A 26,380-nucleotide genomic window follows, 5' to 3' on the forward strand; every position below is an offset into this window, starting at 1 on the left:
GGGATGATCTACCAGAATTCTGTAAAGAAGATGTACTTGGGTTTCCTGACTCACATCTGCTGAACTGTAGTAGTTGACACAGAGGGAGATGGTTCTTTAAGAGAGAATTTGAGGCCCTGACCTATGAATATTCACCACACAAAGTTTAAGATCTGGAGGAGAAGGTCATTGGCAATGAGAGGAGGGGAGAAGCCAGTACAAGTCACTGGGGCTGGTGGTCTGAAAAGGATGTGGGTCTGCATTTGGAGCCCCACGAAGAGTTTTGTTAGTCTACCCTTCTTTGGGGACCCCTAAAATATTTTTCACCAGGACCTATGCTGTTCTCTGTTGTCCTACAGAAAGTCCTCTATCCTCCGTAGACCTGAAAGGGTGAAGGTAGAAGGGCTGAGCCATGCTTATACAGCTCCTTGTTCTAATCTCCCCCATCATCTGTGCCTTTCCTTCTTGTCTGGGGAACACAGAGGGGCATGTGGGGAAGCTGGAGGAAGTGTTATTCTAGAAGCTCTTTCTTAGAAACAGAAGACTAGGGCATTGGTAATTTTCCCTAACAACAGGCTTTCTTATCTTTCTACTTGTGTTGGCAAATATTAAAAATATTTTTCCCCCATGCTAAAACTTAACTACTTTTTAACACTAAAGCTGAATATATACAAGGCAAAACTGGTGTTTATAAACAATTGTACATTGATTAGTTTGAAACCTTTCCTACTCTTGCTTGGTCTTGATCTAGTGTGAACACATGAATTCTTGTCTAAGAATTCCATATAAGTGTTCTGGTCTTTTTCCAAAGGATCCTTGGGAGAATGTGTTAATATAAGGTTTACTCATGGAGGTCAAGGTGTTATTTAGATGTCTTGAGATCATATTGAGAGCTTCTTTGGGAGGAACTTACCTTCTACATTGTTAATCACTTTTGCCCTGGTTTTTTCTTTACCAAAGCTTGGGGCTATAATATCTGGTTTTATATCCAGTCATGCTAGATTAGCTTGCTTGAGTGTAGCAGAAATCCTGGAAGCTTTGATGAGAGTGGTGGAAATATTGATACCTTGATGTAGGGGTGACTTGGATATGGTTTAACCTAGAAAAAAAGAGCAGCTCTCATCCTCCTCTATGCTATTTTACCTGTCTTTGTGAATATACTTCATGGATAATCTCCCAGACTCTGTCTTCCTTCCCCTACGTATTTCCAAAACAATGGGACTAGATTTTTGTTTAGAGCTGGGCAAGAATACTGAGAGAGATTTGTGGCCAGGAGGCACTGAAGACAATGGAATAGAAGGGTATCTAGAAATGTCAAGACTGAAAAATGAGAAAATGGAGTAAAATTCTAAAAAAACAACTAGGATTTGTGATAGCAGCCTGCCAATTCAAAGCACTAAACCTATGGCTATTGCTTTTTGAGAACACTGAAAATATGAGTGGCTTTGCATCCCATCAGTTAAATGCAATGAAAAACCATAAGGCCAGGCACTATTCCAGGTGCAGAAGAGGGGCAGAGGGCAACAAACGAGACAAAGCCTTGATTTATTGCTATCTGGAACTTGCCTGCCTGGCTTAGAATATTGGCTCGTCATGTTATCTTAGGCAAATTGTTTAAACACCCTGTGCTTCGGTTTCATCATCTTTAAAATGAGGTTAAAGATGGTAACTACTGCTCCAAGAATGTCGATGTTGGATGTGGTATGGTAAAGGTGGTACAGCCAAGGGAGGGGGGGCTTGGAAGGAAGAAGTTTATTAGACTCACAGGTCCCCGAGAGGAGTCATATGGAAAGTGCCAGGTCTTGGTCAGGTGGCAGAAGATAGGAGGGAAGGGAAAACCTGAGCCAGGGCTTTTACTGGGGTTTCCACAGGAAAGGTAAGGCAGGGCAGGGTAAATGGTTTAGTATTGGCCAGTTTGAATAATTCCCATGGGCTTCAGGCTATAGGGGTGGTTTCTTGTGGCCTGGTATCTGGCCCTGGGGGTGGGGGAGATTTCAAGCAGGGGAAATATGGGCTTGCTAAGTGGGAGATAAAGAGGTGGTTGGAGCTATAGACTCAGGATTGGCTGGTTTGTATGCAGGAGATGTGCTCCCAGCCAAGCTTTTTACTATCTCTAAGAACTGGCTAGCCCTGGGAGGGCATCTCTCTCCAGGTCTGTGAGGTATCCAAATATCAGAGCATCAAACATACAGAAAATGTAGTTAATACAACTGGGCATATGATCAGTGGATGCCAAAAAGACACAGACTGAATCTAAGAAAACACAGAATACCTACCTTATTGTGAGGTTTAATGATTTAATATGTAAGTAGTTCACCAGCTCAACCTGGTCTTATGTCCCCAATCTAACTGCATGAGAGGCTGAGGTGTAGAGGGGGGCACAGCTAGCTTGGCCATAAGTAGACAGGGCCCAGAACGGTGAGGCCTTGTAGAGTACGTAGGAGAATTCGGAAAGCAACTTGAAGTCTTTAAAAATGGTTCATGGTGAGAGGCATGTTGGAATTGCACACGATAGTTAAGCTGAAATAATTTATGTACATGATTTTCAAATAGCTACCTCTGAGCCCCCACCCCCCTACAGCGAGATTATTCTGAAGCCTGTCCTGCCCCCCACAGAGCCACCCCCTCCCTACAGCTTCAGTCCTGAAGAATATGCTGGGATGCACCGACAGCCCAGGGGCATCGATAACCCAGCCTTCTGAGCCCCCACCTGCCTGCAACTTCAGTGTCAGCCCCTCCTCTCCAACGCCGCCTCCATTAAGCCAGAGACTTGGGACCCCTGTGATGCCCCCACCCATCCTACCATGTCTCGGGCTGTTCTTGGTTTTAACTTATTGCTTTTCCTGTCCCGGTTCCACCCCAGCTGCTCTCGTCCTGAGAGCTGGTCTGGAGGGTCAGCGTCCCCCCCACCCCCACCCCATCCACATCAGAGGCTGCCAGGAGGAACATGTCAACACCCGAGGTGCCTGACGGTGGAATGGGCTGCTCTGAGAACCCTGTTTCTGTGGGGTATACACATCTTGACTGGACAGCCAGCTCCGAGATATTCTAGAGGGCACTCCTGTTCCATGGGAGATTGGACTGCATGGGCTCTGAGGTCTACCTGAATAGAGAAGACCCCATTGTACCCCCCCCCCAACATGTGTCCTCACTAAATTTTAGCTGATGGTCAAAAAAAAACCCCAAAAAAACCAAAAAAAAAAAACAAAAAACAAACAAAAAACTGTATAGCATCAATTGGACTAAAAGTTATTTAGAGACTTTGAACTGAACATTATATCCAGGAAGAAGAAAAACAGGACGTTAAAAGAAGTATACTGCTAAGAGATGTTTTCTTTTATAAAGTTAGAGATCAGCAGTTACTTTAGTTGATGCATGCTTGAGATAGTGTCTGCACTGAGGGTGATCTGAACTTTGTGATGCCATGGGTGTGACCCTGTGAGGGACAGCTTCAGCCATCTCTTCTGCCATGTCTGAACTTGAGTTAAATGGTGGGAGTGTTGGTCTTGGATCTATTAGACCCAGGTATAGATTTGTCTCTGCCATTTCCTAGCTATGTGACTTTGAAGTATTCCTATCTGCAAATGGGAACAAAACTGATTCAACAGGATGACCATGGAGCTTCAGTGAGGTAATATTTTTGGAAAGTATTTCCAGTGAGAGCTCATTCTCACTATCCTAGCTTCTGTTTCCAGTCATAATAACTGTCATATGGACATCCCTTGCCTTCTTAGAGTTCACTGGGAAGGTAGATAGTTCACCCCTGCCACTAATGGAGATTCAATTCTTAGGTTCTTTTATTGTGCATGAAAGTGGATAAGAGTTCAGGCTTTGCATTCTATCCGAAGTTATTCCTCTCAGCCTTTGTTTCCTCAGCATTAAAATGAGGATAATAATACCAACTCTTGGGTTGTCATGATAATTAAATCAAATTAAACATGTAGAAGCCTCAGTTCAGCACGTGACACATAATAGTCAATAAATGGTTGTTTTTAGTCTCGTTTCATGTATATATGAAGGAGTATCATCTATACTTTTGGGATTCAGATACAAGCTAATTCATGTGTCATTAGCAGAATCAGTGAGGAAAAAATTAGGAGTTAACTAAAATTACAGTGTAATTATTGGACAAAAGAGTAGTTTACAAAAGGATAAATAAATCTTCTATCTTCCCACAAAGCTTTGCTACAGCTCAGAGTGTTTCTTTGAGAAAATATAATGTGCTAATAGAAACCTACTTTCTTTATAATTAAAGCCTCAAATTCCTTGCATTTCTTGACTGGCAGTGAATTTTGATTGTTAATACTGGCAACTTACAGTAATAATAGGGGCAATAAGGAAACTATTGTTTCACTTAGATGGAAATTTAGGAAACAAATACTGATGACTGTTTAAGTAACAACCATCTATATAAGTAACAACTATCTATTTACTGGGCATTGGAGTCTCTTAGGAGATAGAACAGTCAATAGAAACCAATATTTACCACGAGAAAGTGTACTTAAAACAATTAGACTAGTCTGGCACTCAGGAGTTCAAAAACTATTAATTTCTTCTTCTCTCAAGGAACTTTTAAGTGGTGTAGAGAAAGAAGACATAAAGAAGGTAAACATTTAGTACAACAAAGGATTTAAAAAAACTTACCACTTGAGTAGTACCTACAGCAAATGCTGTAGAAATTCCATTGGTTTATCAAAGAATTCTTCTAGAGGGAGGTGATTTTAATGTGCTATGGAAGTTGTGAGATAAAGCCTGTTAATTAGCATAAGCTTGAAGCCAAATAGCTGGAAAAACATGTTCCAGGACATTGAAGATCCAATCATATTTCTATAAAAAGAAACTGCTGGATGTTCAGCTGACAGATCATCAACCATAAAAAGATCGTTTAATGGATTTCAATCATTATCTAAACACAAAATAACAGAGCCAAGTTTATGTGCATTGTTAATCACATGTTGTGAACCCGTTTTTATTTATTTTTAAGTAGCAGAAGGATCAGATGAGATGTTTTTCTTTTTCTGACTTTAAAATTGCAATATTTGATTTTTGAGAATCACTGAAAAAAAGTAGTTTCTTGGGGCAGTCGCTCTTATTGGAGAAACAATATGGTATAACAGAAGAAGAGTTCTATAAACAGTATGAGTGCTTTATAAACCTACTGAAATCCTTGCTTTAGCTAATATTTAAATTCTAGAAGAAAGCATGTCCCAATCCAGAGGGTTCATATGTATATATGTGTGTAGGACATGTGTATGTGTATATTTTAAACAAGCATCACTTTTTTTCATTTTAAATTATACCAATGACCCAATTGTTTCTTGAACTATTTTAAATTGGCTGATCTTTGAAAATATTGAAAAAAATGATCTATCTTGCAGGCTTGTTAAAGTTATAAGAAAACAAGGATGTTCATTAAGGTACATGGCTATAAAATAATACCAGTAGTTTTCTGATATATCACATTCTTATAAATAAAATATAGAGGGAAAATATTGCATTTACTTCTATAGCTGAATAGCATTTAAAATCTGGAAAAGTCTTAAGAAATATGCAGGAACTAGATGAATAAAAATAAAACATACAGAATAGCATGACAAAAAGATTTGAGAACATGACAAAAGATTTGAATAAATGGAGAGACATACCTTAGAAAAAGTAGGTTTAATTTTTTTGAAGAGGTCAATTTGGCTTAATTTATTTTTTTTTTAGCCTGGCAAGAGTATTTTATTTGCAAAAATAAACATGGAAATATGCACACAAGTAATATGCTCACAATATTTTCTACCTTCATCTTTTTTTTCTTTTTCTTTTCCACATTTTTTATTATGTTATGTTAATCACCATACATTACATCATTAGATTTTGATGTAGTGTTCCATGATTCATTGTTTGTAGTGCTCCATGCAGTACGTGCCCTCTTTAATACCCATCACCAGGCTAACCATCCCCCCACCCCCTTCCCCTCTAGAACCCTCAGTTTGTTTCTTGGAGTCCATAGTCTCTCATGGTTCGTCTCCCCCTCTGATTTCCCCCCATTCATTCTTCCCTTCCTGCTATCTTCTTCTTTTTTTTTTTTTTTTAACATATAATGTATTATTCGTTTCAGAGGTACAGGTCTGTGATTCAACAGTCTTACAAAATTCACAGTGCTCACCATAGCACATACCCTCCCCAATGCCTATCACCCAGCCACCCCATCCCTCACCCCCCCCCACTCCAACTACCCTCAGTTTGTTTCCTGAGACTAAGAATTCCTTATATCAGTGAGATCATATGATACATATCTTTCTCTGATTGGCTTATTTCGCTCAGCATAATACCCTCCAGTTCCATCCACGTCGTTGCAAATGGCAAGATTTCAGGTTTTTTGATGGTTGTGTAATATTCCATTGTATATATATACCACATCTTCTTTATCCATTCCTCTGTTGATGGACATCTTGGCTCTTTCCACAGTTTGGCTATTGTGGACATTGTTGCTATAAACATTGGGATGCACATACCCCTTCGGGTCCCTACATTTGTATCTTTGGGGTAAATACCCCAATTGCTGGGTCATATGGTAGCTCTATTTTCAACTTTTTGAGGAACCTCCGTATTGTTTTCCAGAGTGGCTACACCAGCTTGCATTCCCACCAACAATGTAGGAGGGTTCCCCTTTCTCTGCATCCCTGCCAACATCTGTCGTTTCTTGACTTGTTAATTTTAGCCATTCTGACTGGTGTGAGGTGGTATTTCATTGAGGTTTTGATATGGATTTCCCTGATACATGCCGAGTGATGTGGAGCACTTTTTCATGTGTCTGTTGGCCATTTGGATGTCTTCTTTGCAGAAATGTCTGTTCATGTCTTCTGCCCATTTCTTGATTGGATTCTTTGTTCTTTGGGTGTTGAGTTTAAGAAGTTCTTTATAGATTTTGGATACTAGCCCTTTATCTGATATGCCATTTGCAAATATTTTCTCCCATTCTGTTGTCGTCTTTTGGTTTTGTTGGCTGCTTCTTTTGCTGTGCAAAAGCTTTTTATCTTGATGAAGTCCCAATAGTTCATTTTTGCCCTTGCTTTTCTTGCCTTTGGCGATATTTCTAGGAAGAAGTTGCTGTGGCTGAGGTCAAAGAGGTTGCTGCCTGTGTTCTCCATTAGGATTTTGATGGACTCCTGTCTCACATTGAGGTCTTGCAGCCATTTGGAGTCTTATTTTTGTGTGTGGTGTAAGGAAATGGTCCAGTTTCATTCTTCTGCATGTGGCTGTCCAATTTTCCCAACACCATTTGTTGAAGAGACTTTTTTCCATTGGACAGTCTTTCCTGCTTTGTTGGAGATTAATTGACCATAGAGTTGAGGGTCCATTTCTGGTCTCTCTATTCTGTTCCATTGATCGATGTGTTTGTTTTTGTGCCAGTACCATACTGTCTTGATGACGACAGCTTTGTAATAGAGCTGGAAGTCCGGAATTGTGATGCCACCAGCTTTGCTTTTCTTTTTCAACATTCCTCTGGCTATTCGGGGTCTTCTCTGGTTCCATACAAATTTTAGGATTATTTGTTCCATTTCTTTGAAAAAAGTGGATGGTATTTTGATAGGGATTGCTTTGAATATGTAGATTGCCCTAGGTAGCGTTGACATCTTCACAATATTTGTTCTTCCAATCCATGAGCATGGAATGTTTTTCCATTTCTCTGTGTCTTCCTCAATTTCTTTCATGAGTATTTTATAGTTTTCTGAGTACAGATTCTTTGCCTCTTTGGTTAGATTTATTCCTAGGTATCTTATGGTTTTGGGTGCAATTGTAAATGGGATCGACTCCTTAATTTCTCTTTCTTCTGTCTTGTTGTTGGTGTATAGGAATGCCACTGATTTCTGTGCATTGATTTTATATCCCGCCACTTTACTCAATTCCTGTATGAGTTTAGCAGTTTTGGGGTGGAGTCTTTGGGGTTTTCCACATAAAGTATCATATCATCTGCAAAGAATGAGATTTTGACTTCTTCTTTGCTGATTCGGATGCCTTTTATTTCTTGTTGTCTGATTGCTGTGGCTAGGACTTCTAATACTATGTTGAATAGCAGTGGTGATAGTGGACATCCCTGCCGTGTTCCTGACCTTATGGGGAAAGCTCTCAGTTTTTCCCCATTGAGAATGATATTTGCTGTGGGTTTTTCATAGATGGCTTTTATGATATTGAGGTATATACCCTCTATCTCTACACTCTGAAGAGTTTTAATCAAGAAAGGATGCTGTACTTTGTCAAATGCTTTTCCTGCATCTATTGAGAGGATCATATGGTTCTTGTTCTTTCTTTTATTAATGTAGTGTATCACATTGATTTGAGGGTATTGAACAAACCTTGCAGCCCAGGAATAAATCGCACTTGGTTGTGGTGAATAATCCTTTTAATATACTGTTGGATCCTATTGGTTAGTATTTTGGTGAGAATTTTTGCATCTGTTTTATCAGGGATATTGATCTGTAATTCTCCTTTTTGATGGGGTCTTTGTCTGGTTTGGGGATTAAGGTAATGTTGGCCTCATAGAATGAGTTTGGAAGTTTTCCCACCATTTCTATTTTTTGGAACAGTTTCAGAAGAATAGGTATTAAATCTTCTTTAAATATTTGGTAGAATTCCCCTTTGAAACTATCTGGCCCTGGGCTCTTGTTTGTTGGGAGATTTTTTTTTTTTAAAGATTTTATTTTTATTTATTTGACAGAGAGACACAGCGAGAGAGGGAACACAAGCAGGGGGAGTGGGAGAGGGAGAAGCAGGCCTCCCGCTGAGCAGGGAGCCCGATGCGGGGCTCAATCCCAGGACTCTGGGATCATGACCTGAGCCCAAGGCAGACGCTTAATGACTGAGCCACCCAGGCGCCCCATTGTTGGGAGATTTTTGATTACTGCTTCAATTTCCTTAGTGGTTATTGGTCTGTTCAGGTTTTCTATTTCTTCCTGGTTCAGTTTTGGTAGTGGATACATCTCTAGGAATGCACCCATTTCTTCCAGATTATCTAATTTGCTGGCATACAGTTGCTCATAATATGTTCTTAATATTATTTGTATTTCTTTGGTGTTGGTTGTGATCTCTCCTCTTTCATTCATGATCTTTTGATTTGGATCATTTCTCTTTTCTTTTTGATAAGTCTGGCCAGGGGTTTATCAGTCTTGTTAATTCTTTCAAAGAACCAGCTCCTAGTTTCGTTGATCTGTTCTACTGTTCTTTTGGTTTCTATTTCATTGTTTTCTGCTCTGATCTTTATTATTTCTCTTCTCCTGGGTTTAGGCTTTATTTGCTGTTCTTTCTCCAGCTCCTTTAGGTATAGGGTTAGGTTGTGTACTTGAGACCTTTCTTGTTTCTTGAGAAAGGCTTGTATTGCTATATACTTTCCTCTTAGGACTGCCTTTGCTGCATCCCAAAGATTTTGAACAGTTGTGTTTTCATTTTCATTAGTTTCCATGAATTTTTTTAATTCTTCCTTAATTTCCTGGTTGACCAATTCATTCTTCAGTAGGATGCTCTTTAGCCTCCATGTATTTGAGTTATGTTATACACAGCATTGTCATTGGCCAAAATCCTGATGTGTTGTGGGGAGGGTGGGGAGGAACTTGACAAAATTAGTCTACTTTTCAGTTTGAAGAATAAATGTGCAAGTATAGCTGAAAGGTTCTGAAAAACACAAAATACTAAGAAGAAACATTACCTAACCAGACATTAAAATGTATCATAAAGCTGCTGAAATTAAAATAATATGGTACTAAGAAATAGATGGTTAAGAAACAAATGAACACCCTACATACATACTCAAATACGTATAGGGATTTAGCATTTGAGAAAGAATCTTGAACCAGTGAAGAAAATATGCATTAGTAAATAAATGTTTAATATGTAACCATTTGGGAAACTATAAAACTAATAGAAGAAAGTATGGGTAAATTTTAAAGACAATATTGCCATGGGGAAGCCTTTCTAAGTATGACATGAAAGCCAGGAACAAAAAAAAAAAAAAAAAAGATTGGGGCGCCTGGGTGGCTCAGTTGTTAAGTGTCTGCCTTTGGCTGAGGTCATGATCCCGGGGTCCTGGGATCGAGTCCCGCATCAGGCTCCCTGCTCTCCTGGAAGCCTGCTTCTCCCTCTCCCACTCCCCCTGCTTGTGTTCCTGCTCTTGCTATCTCTCTCTCTGTAAAATCTTTAAAAAAAAAAAGATTGATGAATTTAACTATAAAAATTAAATACTTCTGTATGGAATAAACACTCCAAGTGAGATTGAAAGACAAATGGCCAGTACACGAAAGTATTTTACACATCCATGAGATAAAAGTCTACTGTCTTTAATATACAAAAATCTCTTAGAAATTAATAATGTATATGCTAGTGGGAAAATGGGCAAAACACAAATATACAGTATATACTAGAAACTTTGTTCAGGAAAATTAGTGGCAGACCAAGATCAGAAAAGAGGAGAACTGACATTAAACTTGAGATAAAAGTACAGAACTGAATTCACATTAGTGGAATAACAAAATGTTTTTCTTATAATGCAAAGTATTTCAAACTTCACTATATCACTTATAGAAATATTTGTTATATACTGAATGTGATTCTAATCTTCACTGAAGATCTTTTAAAATTAAAGTTTTCTTAAAATGTATTTACTGGCTCACATAATTCGAAAGTCTAGAAGGTATACTAGTTTTAGGCATGCTTGGATTCAGAGACACAAACTGTCATTAGGACTCAAGTCTCCATCTGTTGGCTCTGTTTCCTCTGCTCTGGCTCAATGTGGGGGTGGAGGGAGGCTGCAGGTTCTAGCTTTTCATCTTCCAAAATTAAGCAGCCCCAGTAAAGAAAGTTTCTCTTCCTCCCCAGTTCAGCTGAGTATCACTGCAGTGACTTGAATCATACTATTCCCGAACAAATTGCTAGAAATAAGGAGATGGACTGGGCTGGTTGATCAGGTCTGAATTACATGTCCACCCATGAAATTTAAGGCTGGATTAGACCATCTGAACCACATGGACTGAAAGTAGGACAGGTAGTTCAAAGAAACATCAGAGAGTTGTTAAAAGGAGATGAAATAGAAGCTAGGCAAAAAATTAAAGTTTAATTTGAGATAAAAATTCACATGCACTTGTAAGAAATAGAGATCTTTCACCCCAATTTTCCCTAATGGTCACATCTTGCAAAATTATAGGACAATATCCCAATCAGGATATTGGCATTAGTATAGTCAAAATACAAAATGTTTCCATCACCATAGGGATCCCTCAGGTTGCCACCTTATAGCCACACCCACTCCCTTGCTGCCCTTCCACCACGCCAAACCCTGGCAACCACTAATCTGTTCTCCATTTCTATAATTTTGTCATTTCAAGAATGTTATGCAAATGAAATCCTATACTTTGTAACCTTTTGGGATTGGCTTTTTTCCCCTCAGTGCAATTCTCTGGTTCATTTAGGTTGTTACATGTATCAATATTGTTCTTTTTAGAGCTGTGTAGTATTCTGTGGTATGGATAGGCTGCAGTTTGTTTAACCAGTCACCTGTTGAAGGGCGCCTGGGTTGTTGCAAGTTTTTGGCTATTGGACATAAAGCTGCTATGAACATTAATATACAGGTTTTTGTATGAGCTCAGGTTTTCATTTCTCTAGGGTAAATGCCCAGGAGTAAAATAAATGTGATTTTAAATGAAGCTTGTTCCATCTTAAAGACCATCTCTAAACTTAAAAATTTTTTTGCAATTGTGTTCTTCAGCAGAAGGGCTGATTATGAAAACAGTTAAGTAAGCAAGAGAAAGTTTGTTAGCTAGAGTTTCAGAAATGGAGTGGATGGACAAACAGGTAAAAAGACAATGGAGCATCATTGTGCCTTAATAATTCCTTAGGTTGATAAGCAACAGCAATTTCAAGCAAAATTCCATGAAGCATTAAGATTTCTTTGGAAGTTTTGAGATACATGGCAAGTGCCATCTGGACCATCTCAGGACCTTCAACTGTATTCTTCTGTTTTGTTTCATTTTAAAGATTTTATTTATTTATTTATTTGACAAAGAGGGAGAGAGAGCACAAGTGGGGGGAGAGGCAGAGGGAGAGGGAGAAGCAGACTCCCCGCTGAGCAGGGAGCCAGACATGGGGCTGGATCTCAGGACCCTGAGATCATAACCTGAGCCGAAGGCAAACGTTTAACCGACTGAGCCACCTAGGCGCCCCTTTCGACTGTATTCTTTAAAGTGGTAGTTGAGTGTTATACGAAAACAATGAAGCGTGGATCACTACATCAAAAACTAATGATGTATTGTATGGTGACTAACGTAACATAATAAAATAAAATTAAATAAAGTGGTAGTTATATAAATGAGTTTGAAACTTCTTTTTCTTTAATAATTATATGCTCCTTCTAGATGCAATAGTTTTAAAATTATTAAAACAAAATCTCCCAGGAAATCTTTTAAATAGAGGTATGACTTAAGCTTTTATATTTTAAAAATCTTTTTTGCCATACTTCAGTTTTCCTGTAGAAAAGGGTGTTTTCTTCCCCTAGAATTGAGAATAGTTGCAATCTGATAATGTTTTTGAAAATAAATTTATTATAGTAAATTAGGAACTTACACTTCTGCAGTTGAATCACACCAACATTTTAGACATAGAATTTTAAAGCACATTTTTATTTGAGCCCAACACATTCCTAATACAACCTGGATAAGATGACTGACAAACGGTATATAATGTGCATTCACTTCTATAAAACATTTTTATTATAGGATCTCACACCCTTCAGAAACAGTAGAAAGTTATAACAATGTCAGCATCTGAATGATACCCATAGCAGTATTATTGTAATTTAATATTCATTGAGCGCCAGCAGTGAGCTAGACTTTCTATAAAACACAACAGGAGAGCTGGTTCCTGTCCTCCAGACAACCACCCTGTATATCAAACTAGTATTGAGGCCTTTTGTTTCTTTATAAAAGCAAAGCACAAGAAGTGGTCATTTGGAGTGCATAGAGTAATTCTGATTAAATGAAAGCTCAAAATGTAAAATAACTATAGCACCATGCCCTACATACCATAGTTAATAATTATTTATTGATCTAAACATGGGCCACTAATTTAAACTTAAAATTTCATCAACCAGTTCCCATCATTCATTTTATCATATTTATTAAACACTCACCATAGACAAAGCCAAGTGGAGAAAAGAGGTGAAGGTAGGAAAGCGTGTGATGTTTGGGATGATGACAAACTATCTGATGGGACTGCATGGAAGACATGAAGCAGAAGTTATTACATGAAATGATTTTGGCTGCAAGTAACAGAAAATAGAACTAACAGTGGTCTAAATAAATAAATAAATAAGGGTTTATTTTTTCTCACATAGCAAGAAGCAATAGGTGATTGCTGGCCTTGTTTCCATTGCTCACAATGCTGTCAAGCATATAGACTCTTTCTAGCTTTCCATTCTGTCTTCCTTTATCTGTTGGCTCTTTCCTCCTTTGCTTGAAGCTCCCCAGTTTTTAATATGGCTACCATAGCACCAGGCATCATTTCCACATGGGAGGAAGAGGCAAGGGGTGCCTGGATGGCTCAGTTGGTTAAGCATCTGACTCTTGATTTCGGCTCAGATCATGACCTTGGGGTCCTGAGATTGTGCCCCACATCAGGCTCCATGCTCAGCACGGAGTCTGCTTGTCCCTGTCCCTCTCCCTCTGCTCCTCCCCTGCTCATTCTCTCTCTCTCTCACTCAAATAAATAAAATATTTTAAAAAAGGAAGAAGAGGCAAGAGGAGTTTCTAGCCACATCTGTTCCCTTTATCAGGAAATAGTCACTCCTAGTTGCAAAAAAAGGGTGCAAGAATGACTATCTGGCAAAGGGAAACATGGCAATTTTTGTCCTAGAATGATTGTGACGAACACATGCAGACTGGAGTTCTGCCAGCAGAAATAAGGCACATTGGCCATTTGAGGTCAACCTACAGTGTTCCACAGAGATGGAAGAAAATGAAGTTGGTGGCAAAATCGTGGAGGCCCTTTAGGCAAGTTTAAGAGTTTAGGCTTTATCAACAAACACCTAGTATTTGATAGGAGTCTCCAATAAATGAATTAGGTGCTTGAAAGTCATAAACCAAGGAACACTGCTAGGACTTCATGTTTTATTGTGATTGAGAATTTTCTTGGTATCCCAGTTTTCTCTCCTAGAAAAAATACTCATCAAATAGGCCTTACAGAAGGAGATTTTTGCAACGTGTTTAGCAAAATAAGTAGGAAAATGTAATATAAGATGGACCTATTATTTACCCACCAGAAGCCAGATTTATCCTGGAGCAGCTTATATGGCTTCAGAATTCTATAAAGATTTGAGGGAGGGAGATACAAGTGTCCCCTACAACCTGAAAGTGACAAGTGACTGGCAGGCTGTTTTTCCTCCAATGCGTGGACAGTCTGCCCTTAAGAGGGTTTATGAATACTCTGTCAATACATACATACTCAGTACCTCGTGTCTAAATAGGACATAAAATAACAATGGGATGTTTCTAGAATACTATCCGTATACACAGAATTTGCCTGCCTATGTATTTAACTTACCATTAAATACCAATAATCTTTGACCTTATATGGCAGATATGAGGAGGTCTAAGAGACCTATTTTGGAGAAATACTTCGAAGTGTTACAATGAAAATCTGAAAGTTGAGCCAGGTATTTTCCTACTTAGTGAATATGTATGTGTATGGTATGGGAATGACAGATTTAGTGGTGAGGTGGCATCTAACTTTTTCAGTATCACTTGGTGCTAATTTTTTAGTGATTATGTAAATTAGCTAAAGCTTTGACCTTTTGGAGAATTGGTTCCTTTTTTGTTGTTCATTTTAACAAGTTTTAATAAGTTCTAGGTCTTTGCAGGAAAAGTGACCACGGTTGGCATTGTTTTTTAAAAGCTAAAATCCATGGTGGTTTCCTTATTTATGAATAAAAGGATACAGGGATATACAAGGAGAATATTCAGAGACTTGTGCAGGGAAAAGGTGGGGAAAGATCCTTATGCCTTAACTCGTTTCCATTACACCATGTTCCTGTCCTGTGGGAAAATATGAAAATGTGGTGTTTCATTAAGACAGTTTGACTGGAAGTAGAGTCCCTATGGCCATTTTGTATCTAGAAGCAAAATTATGTAACTGTTGCTAAGACAGATTTAATCAACAGGAACTAAGGCTTGAGGCAATGACAGATAAACAGAGATATAAGTACTGCTGACAATGTAATTAAAAACATCTGGTGATTCCTAACTGACCTTAAAAAGCCATCCAGAAGTATTTTACTAAGATTCCTGTACTGTCAGTCTAACATAGGTTATGATATGTCCATTGAAAATTAGGAACTTCAATAGTTGGGGGCAAGCTAATGCAGCATAGGTCCAGAATGTACATTTTTGGAGCAATCATAGGATCTGGCTATAAAGACTGTAGCTCTAGATGAGTTCCGTAGGTCACCTCAAAACCCCTGCATATCTAAGTTGTGTATATAACTTTATTATATTGAGATCTTTAGTATAACATATATATATATATATATATATAATTACCTTTTTTTCCCTATAATAAAGCAGTTTACAATTTGCTCCTTTCAATTTTCGTGGATTGTTAAAAATTTTAAACATAGATGTGTTTCTATGAATAATAAACTAGTGAGCACTCTAACTGGTTGGTTAGAGATGCACACAGAGGATAAATTCACAGGGTGTCCCTTTAGTGCCGTGGAGCAGGACCCAAGGGGACGGTTCTTCCTCCCTCTGCCCACCCTTCCCTCCTAGATAGCTTGCATTTCCTCTTTGGGTTGATATTTTTAAGAACTGCTTAAACCCTAGAATTAAACAATATTTATCAGAGGGGAAAACCAAACACTGAGAGGCTTATAGCTGTAGAGTTAGGGATCATGTCTTCCCACCTTTGGCTCGATGTACTTTCCAACACTACAATCTTTTAGGGACTAGTTGGTGAGGTCAAACAATATAGCATTGTTGTATTGACATGTACTTTCATAAAGCGTTTAACTGGATTGCAGAATGTAGTGTGGGCAGTTAAGAATAATGTTTTGACTATGAAAGAACATTTATGTGTTCTTTATTTTGTGACTGGTTTTAATGGGACTACCCAGAGAATAGCTCCATTTGGTGATACTTCCCACATGTTTTTGGCTAGGCTAAATAAGCTACTTCTGTTTTGAAGAGCATTGGATTGTTTATGAAGGGTGTTGGCACATTAGAATTATATAACAAACCTAGCAAGAATTTTCAAACCACCTTTGTATTTAAGTAGGTAAATGTCAAAACCCTGCAAAAAGATCAGTGCTTACTCTGTGGGAAGGGTGGTGGAAAGAGCCTTCTTAGGAATCAAGTGTTACAAAGGAAATTTACTCTCTGCAATTCATGTGTTGTGTACAGTTGAGGAGGAGAAATACCTTGCTTATAGATAGAAGAGTCTTATATTAGGATTTCATAATGTGCTAGAGGATGCTGATGAATCTTCCACCTGGAATTATGAATGTGAGCTCTATGTGGAGGGGAAAAATAACATAAGTTATGGGATTCTCCAAATTGCTTGACATAACATGTTCTAACTTTAAGCTTGTCTGCCTTCAAATATTTCTTAAGTAGCAAAGCTATATATAAGTGAGCCCATGTATTTTAGATGACTGGAAAAAATGCATGCCATTTTCATTATCTTACATGTCTGATTTAGCAGGACTAAAGCGATGGGGTCTTTTTGTGATGGGATTAACATTTGGAGGCTTTGTCAGTCCCCCAGGGGCAGGAATTCTGTAGCTTCCTGAGCACATAGTACTCTGTCCTATTTGAGGGGAGTCAGGCTTGGCATCCAGATCCAAAAAGGAAAACAAACACCAGATCTGAATTCACTCTTGATTACAATCTGCCAGTTAATGTTGTGTTGGTAGAGGTAGCTGAAAACGTGGTGTGTGTTTGTGTGTGTGTGTGTGTGTGTATAGATGTAGGCATAGTTTTGGCTATCCCGGCGGCTTCTTGTTTTGTTGAGTTTGCTGAATTTCCTTATAGAAAAGAGCCATGTCCTGTTTATCAGGTTTCTTTAAAATCCTTTTTTTCTCGGTGCCCAAAACGCGTTAGCTATTATTCTCCTGTGTGTCAACATGCCTTCTTTCTTGAGCATAACAAATAAGGCAGCCTCCCTTCAAATGTAATCCAACCCCTTAAGGGCAAATTTTTTGTCATCATTTATGTGGGTAATTACAGGTATTCCTGCTGTAATTTACAAAATTATAGGAAGTTTAATTTTCTTAGTTGTGGGTTTTCATCACAGAAACTTGTCTGACTAGTTCCAATGCTTCACTCTCAAATCCATTGTAATATATTAATTTTTGACTTTAAATTGCAGCTCTACTGTTCTCTACAACCACAGTGGGTGGAAGTGGATGGTAGAGGCGGTTGAAGAGTTTAAACTAAAAAAAAGCAATAGGATATTTCAGGAAATTCTGATTTTATAAAGTCTAGCTGAAGTGTTTTGGTTTTGATTGATTTTTTGCTACTGGGGTTCAGCAACTGATGAGCAGTTTTACCACAGTCTTTGAAAGCTTGCATTGTGAGAATAAAGGATTGGCTATTTCTCCTTATTTCCTCCCAGTGTGTTAGTTTATAAACAGAAAGTTTCAGTCAAATGCAATTAAAATATAAGTAAAGAAATAAGTGGTAGATTTTAATGCTACTTATTCCAGAAATCAGATTTCTCTTAATCATAATAACATTATATTTTCCTTTTCTGAAATAACTCATACATTTTGTTACCAGAATGTCTTCTGTATAAAAGAAGTTAAAATAGGGGCACCTGGGTGGCTCAGATGGTTAAGTGTCTGCCTTTGGCTCAGGTCATGATCCCAGGACTCTGGGATCGAGCCCTGCATGGGGCACCTGTCTGCTTGGCAGGGAGCCTGCTTCTCCCTCTCCTACTGCTTCCCCTGCTGTGCTCTCTCACTCTCTCTGTCAAATAAGTAAATAAAATCCTTAAAAAAAAAAAGGTTAAAATAAATCATTAGATAGTTTTAAGGAAGTCAAAGTACAATCGAATGTACTATTTAAGACAGTCTAAGTGCAAACTCCGTGTGGGTGTATGTGTTTAAATTTCCCACTGGTTGTTTCGCGTAACAGTAATCAATCATTGGCAATACATTTTTGAGTGGGTATGGCCAACCTACATAAGAAGATATAGGGTAAAGTTGACAAGAATATTTTTTTAATTTAAAAAACAAAACAAAACAAAAACCCAAAGCCTTTCTTTGGCACAAGGATGAATGAGCTGTATCTCCAGAGTGACCCAAGGAAAGAGAAGGGAGGCTTTTGTTGTTATTACTGTTCTCACGAAGAAACCTTTAGAAATATTTAAAACAGGACCCGACATTTAATAAAATATTTACATTCTCCCTGCCTAAACCTTTCCTGTAGGAGATGAGGGAATGTGTAACCTTATCAGGGCCAGTATGTCCTCAAGCAACCTTTGTTCTAAGAGCTTTTTGCCTATCTGGTTCACTATATGTTCTAGTAACATTTCATATCTTCTAGCACATTAAGGTAAAATTTCCTGTATGATAGCTTTGTGGCTTGAAAGTATTAATGTGTTTTCTTTAAACCAACAGTATGTTCTTTAAACGCTAAACTAACGTGAGATAATACATAACTAATTAATATAATTTGTTAAGTTAATGATTTTAAGAGAGCAATGTTAAATTTAAAAATGGTAATGCATGCCCATTGCAACTAACTTGGAAGAGAGAAAGACATGCAGAAGCAATGGCTATGCCAATTTACATACCTCTTATTTCTCCAAATTAAGCTAAAAGGGAATTAAGCATCTATATGCTGTTTTAGTATCTTAGTTGAGGTTCTCCCTCTCCCAGGAGGAGTCCATTAGATTTCCACACCCACGCAGGAAGAGGCCTGGTGTTAAATCCACCTGTGGTTATTTTGCTGCCATTTTTCCTGCTGTACCCCTGCGGCTCTGTAAACTGATCATCTCTCTTCAGATGACCACCCTTTGTTGACACTGCAGGAGAGTGTTAATCTTGCTGCCCTTGTTCACAGCAGGGGCCCATGAGGTAGTTGAGTGTTACTTTCAATCCACATTGCTTCTCCTTGGAGTCCAGGGTTTACAGTTCCTAGCACCCAGCGACTTGACTCTCTCTATCATTTTCTTTGAAAGGACTCTAGCTCCCACAAGTCCTGACATAAGATTGGTATGCTGTCTGCCCAGTATGGCGCATAACCACATCCATTTTTTCAACCCTGGGAAGTCCACTTAGCCATCAGAGGTCTTGCCTTATGAGCCTTCAAAGTACACATGAGTTCCTAAGGTAACTCATCCCCCATGGGTGACTCTCCCTATTTGTTTCACAAGGAAAGAGGAAAAAAATCAAACCACAGACAGAAGCATGAGTGTGGCATCATTTTTTTTTAAGATTTATTTATTTGAGAGAATCAACACAAGTGATGGGAGGGACAGAGGGAGAGGGAGAGAGAGAGAGAATCCTCAAGCAGAGCCCCTGCTGAGCATGGAGTCTGATGTGGGGCTCGATCCCAGGACCCTGAGATCATGACCTGAGCCGAAATCAAGAGTCGGATGTTTATTGGACTGAGCCACCCAGGCACCTTTCCAAATGAGAAAAATAGCCAAATCATACAATGTAATCCCAAAGGAATGTAGTACATCGTGAACAATTTAGTGAACAGAACATAGACTTGAGTTCAGATCCTGGTTCTCCTCATTTTGGCTGTATGATTTTGCTCAAGTAATTTAAACTTTCAAATTATTCAAAACTTTCTGTGCCTCAATTTCTTCATCTGTAAAATGGGAATAATCCTATCTCCTTCACAGGGTGGCTGTGAGGATAAAATAAGATAGTGTTTATGTAAGAATCTAAATAAGAATAGGTGACAAATACAAGGTAGCTATTGTACTATTTTCTATGAAGGCAAACTAATTCTTCAACTTCTCATTTTAGTAGGGTGTAAATTTATGCCATTAACGTAGTAGTTAAATAAGGCACGTACTTTTCAGTTTTTTAAAATCCTTTCTGTTAAAAGAAAAAAATGCCCAAAGGAAAAACAACTAAATACAAGTTTCTGCTGTGATATCATCTCTCTCCAAATATCATTGCACAATTGTTGGTTTGCAACACTGCATTGGCTTAAAAAAAAGAAATGCAATATTTGTTAAAGCAAATATTCCAAGTAAACAAATTGCTTTTATAACTCCAAAGTCAACGTGGCTAATACCACAATGGAAAATCTTACAAAATAAATAACACACTTTTAAAAAATAATTTTGCTTTTTAAAAATTTTGGTTTACGCACACAGTATTCCTTTCAAGCTAGATTTATAAGTTTGAAAGAGAATTAATACGATTATTTGAAAAACCTCCTTGGGATAAGGGTATTCATGGTTCTTAGAACAGAGATGGCCCCTGGCTTGGTGTTTGTGGCCATGGGGTCTGTGGTGTCTGATGGCCATGACATGTTAAGGACTTGTCTTTTATCTTTTTCTTTTAAGAAGACAAGTGAATTTGGCACTTGACATACAGAACAGTATATTTAAAGAAATTCTTTTTTGAGTATAGTTGACACACCATGTTACATTAGTTTCAGGTGTACAACATAGTGATTCAACTTCTCTGTGTTAAGCTATGCTCACAAGTGTAGCTATCATCTGAACAGTATACTTTTATTAATATATATTAGTATTTCAAGAATTAATATATTTTTAAAAATTATTATAAAAACATATATATTCCTGGTAGAAAATCTGGAAAGTGTAGATAAATAAAAAGACAAAACCACCCATAATCCCACCAGTCAGAGATAATTACTGGATGTATTTGAGTCTATTAAAAAATTCATTTATATCATTTTCCTCAGTTTTGGCTGCTATAGAAAGTACCAGTGACCAGGTGGCTTATAAAAACAGTTTATTTTTCGTAGTTCTTCTGAAGCCTGGAATTCCAAGATCAAGGTGCCAGTGTGGTTGGGTTCTGGTGAGGGCTCTCTTCCGGATTGCAGACTGCTGACTTCTCATTTTTTCTTCACATGAGGGGAAAGAGAGCGCGCTCTCTGGCCACTTCTAAAAGGGCATTCATCCTATTCATGAAGACTCAGCCCTCATGACCTGATTACCTTCCAAATACCATCACAGTTAGAATTAGATTTCAACAGATGAGTTTTGGGGCACATAAATACTTAGTCCATGACCACTCTTGTATTATACATCTCTTTAAAGCAAAAACACAATCACACATTTGTAATTTACATTTATCAACCTAGCAATGTGTTTTGAACGTTTGTCCATATCACTTTTTCTTTATATTTTTAATATCCAAAGACTTCCACTGCATGAATGAACAACAATTTAATCAACCTTCTATCATTACCCTTTTAACATTTTACTAATTTTCATCAATAATAAATAGTACTTCCACAGACATTTTTGTGGCTCTTTGCACACATCTGTGGTTTTTTGCTCAGAAGGAAATTATGGGTCAGATGTGATATGCAAAAAATATTTGAAGTGTTGGATATATATCACAAATTGCCTTTCAAAAGCAAGTTACAAAAAGTCATTCCTTCTTCTAGTCCTTCAGTGTTTATTTCCCCAGTCTCAACTGCTGATTCTTTCTCTTAAAATTTTTTTATTAAATCAGTAAGATTAAAATGCATATGATTTTACATTTGTCCTTATTCAATTGCATGGTTATATTTTCTTTTATTTGTCTATTACTGATTTTTAAAGGTATGCCACATTAATATGTAAATGTTAAAGTGCTAAAGTTGAGATCTGAATATAAAAAAGGAACATGCTTATTTGCTTTCCTGCTTTTTCTCATTTCCTGCTTTGCTGTTCTCAGCCACTTTTTGTATTGGCTCTCACACAGTTCCTTAAGTGAAATGGTCCTATTTTAACTTACAAGGAACCGAAAATTGATTCGACTTGGAAGTTCAAATGGTAGATCAAATTTATGGTTTACGCCCTTTAGAAAAGGGCTTGCTTAAATTAAAAAACCCCATAAACCTACATCACCTCACATTATTCCTGTACCTTTCACCTACAGATCAGGTGGGATTAAAAAAGAGTAAATGTAAATATTATGATTCATCACTCAAAGTCCTAGAATGTTGAATGGAAAGGGCCTTTAAAGTTCTAGTTCAATAATTTGGTTGGTTCACAGAGGAAGAAGGTAAAACTTAGTGAGACAACTTGGTGTCATGGAGAACCTCTAGACTTTAGAGTTTAGAACCCATGTTCAAATCCTAATTCGGTCACTTACCAAAAGTAAATAAGAAAATGTACTCTACCTCTTGGAACATCGGTTTTGCCATCTCTCAAACATGGTTAATGTTAACTGGTTCACTCGACTATTGTGAGGACAGTTCCTTTCTTGTCCTCTAATGACTTACCTAGAGTCACTTAAATAATTAACTGGACAGAACAGACTAGAATCCTTATCTCTTGATTATTCATCCTATGCTCAGTTCACTGTATCCCAGCTCCCTTTCTTAATTAAGGGTCTTGAAGCACAGCATATCAAGGTATAGTATTTTAATTGAAAATATACTAGAATGAGACAAAGGTGTGGTGAATACACTTGTAGGGTTGACCCAATCTTCTTTCAGTGCTGTCCAGGGAAAGACTACCAGGAATACACCAATGACTGGACAAGCTGGATTTATTCTTGGGTGCAAGGAAGGGAGACCTCCGTTGGGAAATGTGGGGCATTTCAGTAGAAGTTTTTGAAAGGATTATCATAGGATCAAGACTAACATGAGATGATTTGGGGGGATGGTTTAAGGAAGTGGCTTTGCCCTCATTTGGATGTTACCAGTACTTGGGGATAATTCTATGATTGGACATTTTTTAAAAAAAGATTTATTTGAGAGAGAGAAAGAGACAGAGCGTGGGGAGGGGCAGAGGGAGAGGAAGAAGGAGAGAAGCAGACTCCACACTGAGTGCAGAGTACGATATGGAGCTCAATCTGAGGACCCTGAGATCATGACCTGAGCTGAAATCAAGAGTTGGCCACTTATCCTTAGCCACCCAGTGCCCCTAAGATTGGATATCTTAAAAAATCTTGTGTATAAGGTGGGAAAAGTAAAGTGAGGCTAAAGTCATAGTCAGGAAAGGAGCATCAGGTTCCCATATTAGCCAGTACATGGGGATGTTTGGTATTTCTGTGGTTTGCACAATGGCCTTGTTTCTGTGCTTAAAGAAGTTATGGAATAGTCTTGTCTTTCTTTGTCGCAGTCACTGATAGTGATTTGGGAGCTTGTTTATATATACTCGAATGAAACCATAGAATATCAAAGCCTGTTGTGAGTGCAGCACTAGCTCTTAACAACGTGAAGGCCTAGCTGTAAGTGTTAGGCCAATTTCTGAATATCAGAAGCTGCTTTTCTTTTTGTCTGGGGTATCTTCTCTCTTGCCACTTTTAGGCCAGCAGCGACTCTGGGACAAAATTTTGTCCAAAGAGATACAAACACGTTCCGGGAGCTTTCTGTTAAAATAGGATGTTACCTATTAAAACAGATCTTGGCACCATCCCTTCTTGCTGTCCCATCCTCCTGCTTGGTGGAAAGAGAATATATTTATAGAAGCTGCAGCAGTCTTTTTGTAATAATGAGGGAAGTTCAAGGAAATCTCAGTCTTTGGCATGACTGATCTGCTGAACCAATCTAGCATTAGTAATTGGATTTCTCACCATGGGGGGAAAAATACTCCCTAATTTAAGAAAAAAAGCCATTCTAGTTAGGCTGTTTGTTAGCTATATTTGAAAGCATTCCTAAAACATTAGGTATCCATGTTCATATTTACTAAACTAGATACTTTTCTGGCAGCCAAATTTTTATGATGGCTCAGAGCATATTCCATTTGGAAATATAACTTGGAAATACCCCATTTTTTTTTAAATAAGGCTTATGTTAGGTGGAAAAATTGTTTTTTTCTGCTTCATAAAATTTGTCATTACTTCATTCAGATGCAATTGCTTCCTTGGTTTCAGAAACCTACATAAAAATGAAGGCTTTATAAACCTTCCAGATTAAGTTCAACAGAAAGAAGTGTGTACATTTTTGTAGACTTGATTATTGAGAGGTGAATACAGCAACCTAATTGCTGGATAATTGTGACTTCACCATTGCCATTTCAATGGTGAAGTCCCAATGGGTCCCTACAGCCATTGTGATTTGTTAAGCTTAACAATGTATTGGTTGGTTTTAATGATCACTGACTAAGGGGTAGAAAGACCTCTTGTCCTCCTAGGGGGATAATTCCCTGGTTACTTTGTACGACTGTGGTTAGCGGGTTAGAGCCCATAGTACAGAATCAATGCCCACTGGAAAACTGATAATGTGTTGAGAGGTGAGGATGAGGACAATAGCTAATTACTATTAATACTTAGTGTGCAAGAAAACTAAACCACAGGGGCCAGTAGGAATTCAATGTTTGCTAGATTCTGAATGAGAGGTCTTAATAAAAGATAAGGAAAAAGGTTCAGGGAAACTTGATGTATTGACATTTAGGACTCATATTAAATATTATGTGTCTATGGTCAGAATAAATTTGACTCAATCCACCAACTGATAATTATTCCACAGGTGTTTCTCATCTCCCTCTCTCTCTTTACATATAGTAGGTGCAAAATAGTTCAAGAAATGGTTGAAAGTCTATTAGAATTTGGCTCTGCAGAATCGCTCTGTCATAGTGACAGTAATTTATCAAAATACTCTCTATAAACGGTAAATCATTTAGCAGGTCACAATTCGTATATTACAGATACATTACTGAGTAAAATATATTAATGTTCATTGTGGCAAACATAAAATATCCAGATGCAAGGAAATTGAATAATTGATGAGGAAGATCCTTGTCCACTTAATTAAATAGAATGTGAATCTTGCAAGGAGTGCTTGACTCTACCAGGAAAATGTGTCAGGGCATGAAGCACACCAGTGTCTTTTTCAAGAAAAACTTAACCCTAAACTACAACAAAATAGTTTCACAATATAAGTTTGATATTCTACACTCAAATGTTTGTAAAAGTCTGAGTTATTTTTCCAGTTCTTATCTAGGCAGATGAAATAAATCCATCCAAATGAAACAATTTGTACAAACAGCCCATTGATGGGTTATCTGCTGCAGGTATGTGTTGAAATTATAGGTAGTATACACCTTCATGAATTTCTAGTAAACTGGAGAAATTCACTGAAAGAGGAACATGCAGAATGTAAGTTTTGTGGTAGTTCTATTCAGTATGACTGTCACTATGTAGGCTTCTCAGAGTTCCTTCCTGTTTTGCATTTCTTCAGGAAAGATGCTCTTCGAAATGGATAGAAGATCCAACCTGGGAAAGATACTGCAAAAGAGGTTTAGAAGCTTGTCTGGTTTTTTGTGGTACTACCAATCTTCCCACAGAATTAAGTTCTGGTGAAGTATGTGTCATGATGAACTTATTTTCAGAGAATGAATGAATGACGATGAAAACGAACAAACTCTCAGCCTTTTTTGAAAGTAAATTTGCTAGGAACTTCCCTCCAAATCTGTTAAAAGCAGGGAAAGGGGCAGATGCAAGTCAGTGAACTAAGTGCTAAATTGTCTGCAGTAAACAATAAAGGAGGGAGTCTAGAGGCCATTCTACCTATCATAAGGGGCCTGAAGGTACTTCTTAGCACTAGAATGTAAGACTGGTAAGGAAGGTGATTGCGACAGGGATAAGCTAGTTCACCGAAACTATTTTGCTTATCCTCTTTGGCAGAAAGGTTGGCTATGTTTTGCACCTTCTTTGCACTTAGTTGTGACCAGGAAGACTAAGTTCTGGCCAAGAGGAGTCATGTGTGCCTTCTCCAGGCCTGGCCCATAAAACACCTATCACTCAATCCTCCATGCTCTTTCTCCTCACCTGGCTTTGGTAGGGGGATCCAGCAATGTACTCTAAGACCCTGAGGAATGGTAGAGTCTCTAGCTAGAAGCAGCTGGATTCCTTTGTGGAGCAGAGACCCCTACCAAAGCACATTGCGTCATGATTTGCATGAGAAATAAACCTTTATTGTGTTAGTCTCTACACTTGATCTTAGCCAAAAGGCCTAGAAGCGATGCGTGTTAGTCTCTGAAATTTGAGAAGTGTTTGCTACAGCAGATGGGCTATCCTGACTGATTTTGAAATTTATACCTACCATTGGGGTGCTGCTGTAACAACAAATCAGTGGCACTAATTTAGTGTTTGCCAGTGGGCAGTGAGGACCCTGATATTAGGAGCTTCAAATATGGTAACCCATGTCATGAATGGGAAAAACCTTGGATGTTGTTGTCTGGAAACCCAGAAGGCATGATTTATGCTTAAAAATCTTACAGCTTT

Source organism: Neomonachus schauinslandi, chromosome 2 (assembly GCF_002201575.2).
Source record: "Neomonachus schauinslandi chromosome 2, ASM220157v2, whole genome shotgun sequence".
NCBI classification, from domain to species: Eukaryota; Metazoa; Chordata; class Mammalia; order Carnivora; family Phocidae; genus Neomonachus; species Neomonachus schauinslandi.